Source organism: Pleurodeles waltl, chromosome 11 (assembly GCF_031143425.1).
Source record: "Pleurodeles waltl isolate 20211129_DDA chromosome 11, aPleWal1.hap1.20221129, whole genome shotgun sequence".
NCBI classification, from domain to species: domain Eukaryota; kingdom Metazoa; phylum Chordata; class Amphibia; order Caudata; family Salamandridae; genus Pleurodeles; species Pleurodeles waltl.
Genome location: NC_090450.1, coordinates 46,728,875 through 46,737,905, shown reverse-complemented (window position 1 = coordinate 46,737,905; position 9,031 = coordinate 46,728,875).

Below are 9,031 nucleotides of genomic sequence, written 5' to 3'. Positions count from 1 at the left end.
CCATTGTCAACAAAGACTATTGGGGAAAATCTTTAGCTACCCCCAATGTTTTCTTTAGAGGATTTTGTATAAAAAAGAAACCTATTTTACTGTTGCTTTTCACTCCCACAGAAAACTTGCTGATGCATGTGTGCATGACCAATTGTACACTTGAAAAAATGGCACAGTGTATTAAAGGGGATGGGAGCTGCGACCGGAAGTAATGAAATTGATTTTCTTGCTTCAGCAGTCTCCAAACCAGCAAGCAGTGGCAAAGCCAATAGGCTTTGCCTTTTGGCTCTATTTGGGTATACCTTTGGTTTTAGTGATTGTGTGGAGCATGGCTAAAGAAGATACCCCCCCCCCCCCCAAAAAAAAAAAAAGTACCGTAGCACCGCTTCAGTGGATTTGTCATTGTGTTGGTGTGCACACCATGCATGCATCTACAAAATGTGTGTTTTTTTTTTTTTCTATGCTGATCCAAGTTTGCCAGGTAATTATAAAGGTAGTGCCAATGCCTTTTTTATGTGGGGGGAAGGGGTTAAAGAAAGTGGGTGTAGGGAAACAACAAGGAGAGTAGGGGTTGAAGCCACATGGAGATGCTCGTCAGGAGGGAAGATCTTGGTGGACTGGATCAGAAGCAGCACAGACGCCTGGAGAAGTAAATATGAAAGAGGAAAGAGAGCGATAGAAGAGGAAAAGAAGCACATGGTTGAGAGAGAGAAAGAGAGTGCAACATGGAATGTGGAGAAGCACATGAACAAGAAACACTGCTGAGGAGCACAGAAAGGGAAGCACAACACAGGGTGTGTGGGACAAGTACCAAGGTGAGATCAACATGGACTGCGGTGGATGGGGGAAGAGAAGTGCATGAGGGAGACAGCTGGAAAACTTGTCTACACTTATCGTGTCCTTGAACAAAAAGAAAAAAAGGAGTGCCTGAAAATTAAGCCATGGAAGAACACAAGTAAAGAGGCCATTCGTCAGGCCTGGGACAAATACGAGAAGAGGAAGAAAAGCCCAGAAAACCACGCTTCAAAGCAGGATAAACTGTGTTTGCAGGTTGAAGTTGGAGGTCAAGCTGATGACGGTGGTGGTAGTGATAATGCTGGTGAGGGTGGTGGTTAGAGTGGCGTGCAGGTGGTGAGGGTAGAGTGCTGGTGGCTGAGGTAGCAGTGGTTTGAGTGGTGACGGTTGTTAGGGTGGGATTGGTGGTGGTGGTTAGGGTAGGGTGGTATTGCTTGGTGTAAGAAGGTGGTTGTGGTGGTGAGTACAGTGGTAGCGTTAGGGGTATGGTGATGTTTTCTATAGTACCTAGAAACTGAAAAAAGGTTGGTTTGAAGCGCTGCATATACCCAGAGCAAACAGTGCTTAAAGTGTTGGTTTTCTCGACCGAAGATAGCTGGTGTGCCTCACAGTGGCTCCTGCAGGGATTCCATCCCTTGGAAACTGGAAGCACACATGTGCCTTGTATAGTCAATATTTTGACTTCTGTCCCGCTGGGTTGTCTGAGGAGCCAGTGCCTCCGTGCTGTGGTGATCTTATCAACTGTATTTGGAGGAAGGGCTCTGGAGGCCGTTGTGCGCAAACAAGTGACCAAAGGCAACATGGTGGATTTAGAGACGATCACTGCATGCATTAAGTTGTATTTGTGCGGAAAAAAAATACTACCCTGAGATAACAGGCAGTCACAGGAGGCAGCATTCCAACTAGAATCATTGTTTGCCCATGTGACAGTTGCCTAGTCCCAAAGATTCACTGAGTAAGGTTATCACAGCTTTGCACTACAGTGAACAATATGGAGGCAGCAGAGAGGCTCATGGGAAAGAGGAAGCAGTACAGGTGCAGGCGACGGGGACAGAAGCACACAGGAGAACCAGTGATGTAGACGCGGGAGTGCACAGAAGCACTCTGAGCTTGAGAGGACCAGGAGCACGGGAAGGAAACAAGCATTATTTGCAATACAACTACAAAACAGATGCACTCTCAATTAGTACTTCACAAAAAAAGAGTTCCTGAAGGCTGGCTCTTGTGAAGGAATAGATGGAGCCAGTCGGAGAGGTGGTACAGAGGCTGTGAGCTAAGGGCAGGACAAAGACATGCTCAAGAGGCTAAAACTATAAAACCAGTGAATAGAAAACAAGCAAATGCTAGTGACAAAACACAATCCCAATGGTAATGAATTGGTGAAATGCATTGCTGGGCCCACTTTCAGCACGTCCCCAGTATGTCTTTCCAACCAGACAGCTGTGTTGTCTTGATAGGCTTCGGCCTAAAAAACATTTCTACCTCTTACAAAATCTCTTGCCATTCCTTATGCCTATATAATTTATGCTGCTGCTCTTAGTATATAGTCCAGCATTTCGTCTCGCTCCATCACCTGATCCGGTATGTTCTAGTACTATGTAAGGGTGTTTCCATATGTGAGAGAGCTGGGGTTGTACTTGCTTGTTCACAATGGTGAAAAGTCTTTTACAGCTGCTTCTAGAAGTCTGGCTTAAGTACATTGGTTGATGTTTGTGAAGATAGGGGAAAGGGACCGAATGTCTGGATATTCTTTTCATGGCTTCTGCCCTATCAGAGAGGACTTAAAGTGTGAAATGTATCTGCCCTGTTCTGGTCTCAAGATGGAGACTTTTTTGGTTTTAAACCTACATCTGTGTTTACTCTTCATCAATATTAATACCTCCCATGCACGTCAAATGCAACTGAGAGCAAGATCTTATATTGTTAGCTGTGGTTTCTTCTCCATCATTAACTGATCGTGCGGAAATGACTGATAACGCAAAGGATGTCTATATTCAGAAGTCAGCCATGTTTAAAGAATCCTATTTAATCAGGTCCCCTCTTGCTGTTTGATCTCACTATGTGGTGTAAAACCGCAGTGACATTTCATCTTCACTTAGGTGCGCCTCAATTATTTTTATGGAAGAGGAGATGAGATGAACTTTAGGGACTTCAGGAGTTTGACCGTGTACAGAACATGCTGGAAATGAATATAGAAGTGTTTGTCCTTCTTATTTCCTTATTCTTCCATAGGGGAGGCACACTTGAAAAAGAGAACTCCTGGTGGAACCAAGTTGGATATTTGTGTAAGACATGTTGATGATAGTGCTACGGGGAACAAGTTTGTTGACAAAGGCCATCACTGAAGATCTGCAGATCGAGACTTCTAAGTCTACCTGTGATGAAACTGAAGCACTTTTTGTTCTCGGTTATGGAACTTTTACCAGTGATGTGACCTGAGGATGTGTGTTTTATTCTACATAGGAATCTCTGAGCTATCCCTGCCTCTTTACACCTCGAGGACCTTTCTCATGGGATTTCATAACATGAATAAGAATGTAGCGGAAGCTTTGAATATTTAGTGACCCACAAATAATTCTGCCTGTTTGGTATCCGGAACAAGGTAATGCATAATTAGGAGGGAGTCATTTCAAACACTACACTTGCAACCAAAGACTGACATCTCTCAATGATCTTCAACAATCAGATTCATTTCCTTCTTTGTTGGGATTCATACATATGTATGTTTGGGAATTAATGTTCGTTACACTGAAGCCTGCTGCTTCTTCAGGGCATGTTGTGCAGATGATGTGTAAGGTTAGTGTTGCTGCGTGCCTGAAGACGTGCTACAGTCAAAACTAGACAGTACATTGGGGGGCTGTCCATGGACCTCTTGTCCTCTCACTCTCCCTTTAGTTTAAAAGGAAAGATCAACAGTTAACGTGTTTACTGCTGACTGTCAGTTCATCCGTGCATGGGTTTTGGTTCAGATGAAATGGTTTTCTGAAATGGATCATCTCTCACAAGTAAGACCCACCCCCGGCCATCCAAATGATGCTAGAGGTTGCATCTCTCTAGCTTCACCTTGACTCAAACTATCGAGATCAGTGTTTTTGGGCGTGTAGGTCTTAATTTCTGATTGCAGGGAAAGGAGGTTTACTGGGGCCTTGCAGTGCTTGATGGTCGCAACAGAAAAGTATTCAAGTCCACCTGGTCCCTGACCTTCCAATTTTGGAAAGACATGAGCACAGAGACCGTTCATTACCCTAGCTTTGTTTTTCTTTCTTCAGAAAATGCTTTCTTAATACTTTTCAATGGCAAGCCATGTGTCTTGTGTTCTGACAACAACATCATCGCCATGGAGGCTAAATGGAGGATAATTAGGTTGGAAATCAGATATTTCATAGGGTGGCTGTCGTGGCTGCTTGTTTCAACACCTACAGACCGTAGGGCTCCTCTGAAAGTTGGTTGTCTATTGCATCACCAGTGTTTGCAGGGGGTGGAGGGGATTTGGGGGGTGTCTTGGATGTTTAGGAAGCTGCTTGATCCAGGCCAAAATCAGTTTATTCCTATGTAAATGCTTATTAATCCCACCAAGGACCCATCAGCAGATCTGCATTCAATTTTAAACATCCAGTATCCTACTGTGAACTGTATGTGGGGCCGGGATCGGTCCAATAGCCTGTTATTCCCCCGTCCATTTAATAGTAATGGATGCTTTGTCTTGGGGCATGTATTTCGGATGTTCTCAAAATTAAAAGCCGGTAATAATATGCAATACGCCTGAGACTTTAGAGGTGCTCAGATTAAGTTAATTCACTGCATATAAGAATTAATTTTGTATCCCCAGAAGTTACAAGTGAAAGGCAAATGGCACATGTGAGGAATTAAACCAAGGGACCAAATCCTTCCTCCAGGTTGTGATTTCTGAATAGAGGATCATGGAGACCTTTGCAGAAATCAGCCTTGTAAACAGCATTTGAGTTTATAAAATTGGAGACAATAGAACTAATTAGTCCAAACTATGAACATGGAGGTGGCAAAGTGGTACAGTTTGGAAGAGCACTAACTTTTCCAATAAACGGTTCCTGATTACAGAATGCCCATAGGACAACTTGAGCAGAGGCACAACAGGGGAGCGGAGGGGGGGCAAAATACATTTTAGGCTTGAATGGTCACTACCATTGTAAGGAAGTAAATTACAGCGAGGAGGAGGAAATCCCGCCTTGAAACTCACAATTTCCTCTTTTTAATATCAAAGAAATGGGAATTTTCTAGTGTGGAATTTGGTGAACAGACACAGATCTGCATGTATACTTGGTTGTGGAAGCATATACTGAATTCAGAGGCCACCCTGGACATTGGGGGATAGGGACGATGGCAATGTGACACAAAGTAATAGATGTGTAAAAAGGATTCTTCTGAAGAAATGATCTCTTCGGGTGTGGTGTGGGGGAAGAGTGCCTATGTGAACAGACTGGGGAGAGACAATCACACACAATCTTCTCCACGGCATGCTCTCTCAAAGGGAACGTGAAAAGCATCAGTCTTCGAGGTCCTCTCCAGTCTGGTTGACCAACCAGGGAGATTCAGAGATCAGTGACTGGGATGCTGAAAGCGGCTTGCATCAGAATTTGTTTTCTTATTTCTTGAAACTAAACAAAGCAATGAGTTCATCACCACATACAATTCTGTCAAAGTCCCCAATGAATGAACTAGCCATGATACTGAGCCCATACCAGTGCCACGAAGTCTAAATGTTGAAGCCAAAGGTAAACAATGACATCTGTCAACAGCAGTGGAGTCAGTGGAAGGCTCTCTCACCAAAGGTTTATCCCCTCCCTCTTGATGCACTAACAGCCAACAAGCCACAGAGTGCGGTACCCTATATTTCTATGGGAGACGTGGGGAAATGTCAATGGATCAGGAGCACATGAGATAAAAGATAATGGCAGACTGGGGATGGGTACAGCACACACCTGTAGAAGGTCTGATGCAGCGCAATGTTTGTTATGAACACGGGGGAAGATTAAACTTCCAATCCATCATGATGATCAAACCTAATGGGAAAGGAAAGTTTAATGTAAACTACAGTGACATTAGGAACTCAAAATGACATCACACACCCATGAATCAATTTAGTATACAGTGTATAATCTGGTATGTTCCCTAAGTAATACGCCTGGGTTCTATGCACCAGTGAATCTAGACAGTCAACATACGTTTCACAATACATGCCAGTAACGCTGCTTTTTAGATTCTGGGCTCAAACAGGGTCAATGGGTGTTACTCGTAGTGTTAAAGGTTTTTTTTTTTTTTGTTTTTTTTCGGTGTATATCTTTGTGTGCAATGACACCTTTCAATAAGAGTTTTAAAGTTACTAGCCAAATTATTTTGTTAACAGAAACCAAAGTGCCTGGTTTCACTCAGGCAGGTGAGAGTTATGAGCAACAAAATGCGCATGTGAAATTAATCCTAGGTAATCATGAAGTCTAAGAATATGCTTTGTCAATTCAGTGGATCTGACGTGAGCAAGTGATACCTTGTGCAACACTAGAATAAGCTAGCAGACTGTGTGCAAAGGGGAAACTGGGCATCCTTTCTTTGGGAAAGGAACGTGACTGAGTGTGTTAGCCAGAGTTTTGTAATGCACACCCATAAATTACACATCCTCCGGGTTTCCAGATATCATGATCTCATCCTGTGTCAGTGCTGTTTCTGGGTTTCACCTGATGCGATTGATTTCACCAGCAGTGAACAACCGTACACTGATCTTACAAGCAGAAATGCATGTCACAAATCAACAAATATTTTTCTGATCTGTGAATTGCAGATTTCCTTCACCAGGGGGCTCCCCAACAACCGTACATTAGGAAAGCCGTGCAAACGAAGTCAAGACACAACTACATAAGATTTCACATACAGGCTTTACATGAAAATCACACGACCTCGTAAAACAAAGGGAGTAGACATGTGCCAGGATCTGAAACCGAGAAAAAAGGATGAAGATGGGGTTCGGTTGTATACGATGTAAACTTTTTCATCTGAGGAGCCAAGATGTGAAAGGCATGCTTAAAACGTCATGGACGGACACTTGTTTCGCACAAGTAAGAAACATGGGTGCAGTGGTTATAGTTGCACAAATGTTTCAATTCACATATGGCTCCATACAGATCCATTATGCACATACCCTGGCCCTTCGTAAGCCTCCAGGAGCCCTGTGGCCTCCTAATTGCCTTGGGGCACAAAATGTTCGAAAAGGAGGGCCACAAAAAGGAATGCATGATTGCTTTTTAAACGTGACCAGCTGTGAGACCAGTTTGTTTACACCCTCTATGTAGGGAAAGCTGACAGAGATAGCACTTCGCATGGTTCGTTAAAGACGCCGCCCCACCATAAAACATATGATGTAAGTGAAAGATTCAGTCAATTTCAAGTATAGATGACACAGACACCCAAACGTTTTGCTTGTTAAAATATTTTCTTTTTAATCATTTATTTTTCACAGAAACATCTTTCTACGCCATTCGTTGTAGCCAATGCGTTTCGACCTCACAAACTTCTTCAGGGCTCACATTCATGATCCTTCAGGGCGCCTTGTGATGCTTCTCGGGGGAGGGGTGGAGAACGTGGAATGCAATCTAATACTGAGTGCTTTTTTCAGACGCTTCTTAATGACTTCTCGTGGGGACCCTTGATTGCACAGCTAAAAAAGGACACACGCATGATTTGCATAAAGTTTCTGAATTTGCCAAAATATGCCCATTTCATGTGCCAAAGGGAAGATTTTGCAGACTTGCTAAATTACAAAAAGTGTTACGATAGTAACATTTTGATATACAAAATTAACGAAGTTGTTGAGGAAATGTCTTTTCAATTTTCTAGATCTCTGAAGGCACTCATTGCTACCATGTAAAGCCTCCATTCGCACCACACACTGACTTCTTGCATCTTCCTAAATCCAAAGTCCTCCTAACCAATCATTTTGATTGACACAGTAACAGTAATGCATGTGTGGCAGCTAGCCCCAGGAGATCCGCTGCCTGTCTATTGGTTGGTCTGGCAGTTCGGGCTGGACTGTTCTCGGGAGGAACAGGGTCATTACTGATTTGCATATGTCTGGGTCCAAACTGGGGTGGCATGGTGAGCAAAAGAACAATGGATTAAACCCATATCTTTGACTGGGGGTGAATGTTTGCATTGTTCAGCACTCCGTCCATCATCCTTTCGTTTTGCTAATGTCTATTGGTTGACGCACATGTCTCCGATGCTACTGTCTTCTCGTTCCGCATCCCTAAATACTATCATACCTTGTGATACTTCATTTTGTGTAAATAAATCCCATTCGTTACACTTGTTTTTATATATTGGTGGGTATTGCAGGTTATGATTGATTTGGTTTACTTTTGAGTCATGCAATCAGAATTTGGGATTTACAGTTTCTGACTACTACTATTTCTAAAGTTAGACTTCGGATTTAAGTCAATTTTGGATTCTGTTACTTTGGATGCCAAAAAGTTGGACGAGTATAAATACATTATAGGGATGAGTGGGTGGAGGGTGACTGACAGCCATTCCATTACAAAACCTGTTACAAAACAAAAAGTAATGACTCTATATATATATATATATATATATATATATATATATATATATATATATATATATATATATATATAAAAGAAAAGATGTCCTGATCTGCGTGTTACGGCGCACTTAATTCTCCGGTGGTGCTGGTTTGAGGCAGGACAACCATATTTTCAAAAAACAAGATTCTCTTTCTGTTTTAGCAAGAGAAAACCGCACTCTGTCGTTGTGCCAAAAATACCTTAACTTTTAATACATTAGTGAGATCATAAACAAACAAACAGGAATCCCCTGACGCGTTTCGGTCTCACCAGACCTTGTTCACAGGTGTTTCCTGCCACCTGTTTTGTATTTCAAAATGCTCATAGAATGCTTCAGTTCCCAGGTGTGGGACACGAAGGTGTAAATCCCAGAATGCCTCTGCGTCCTGAAAAGGCAGGCAACTTACAACAGCATGGAGAGAGACTGAAAACCATTTGACAAAGACGAGATGTTGAAACGCGTCATGGAGTCTGATTTATGTTGCCTGAGCATTGCTGCCTATCATTAAATCAACTTGCTAGTGAATTCTTCGGGAGTGCATTGTTTTTCTTTGATGAAGATATAGATATATATATATATATACACACACACACTAAAAAAATAAAGATCATGCATTACAGCATTAGAAATATGTAAT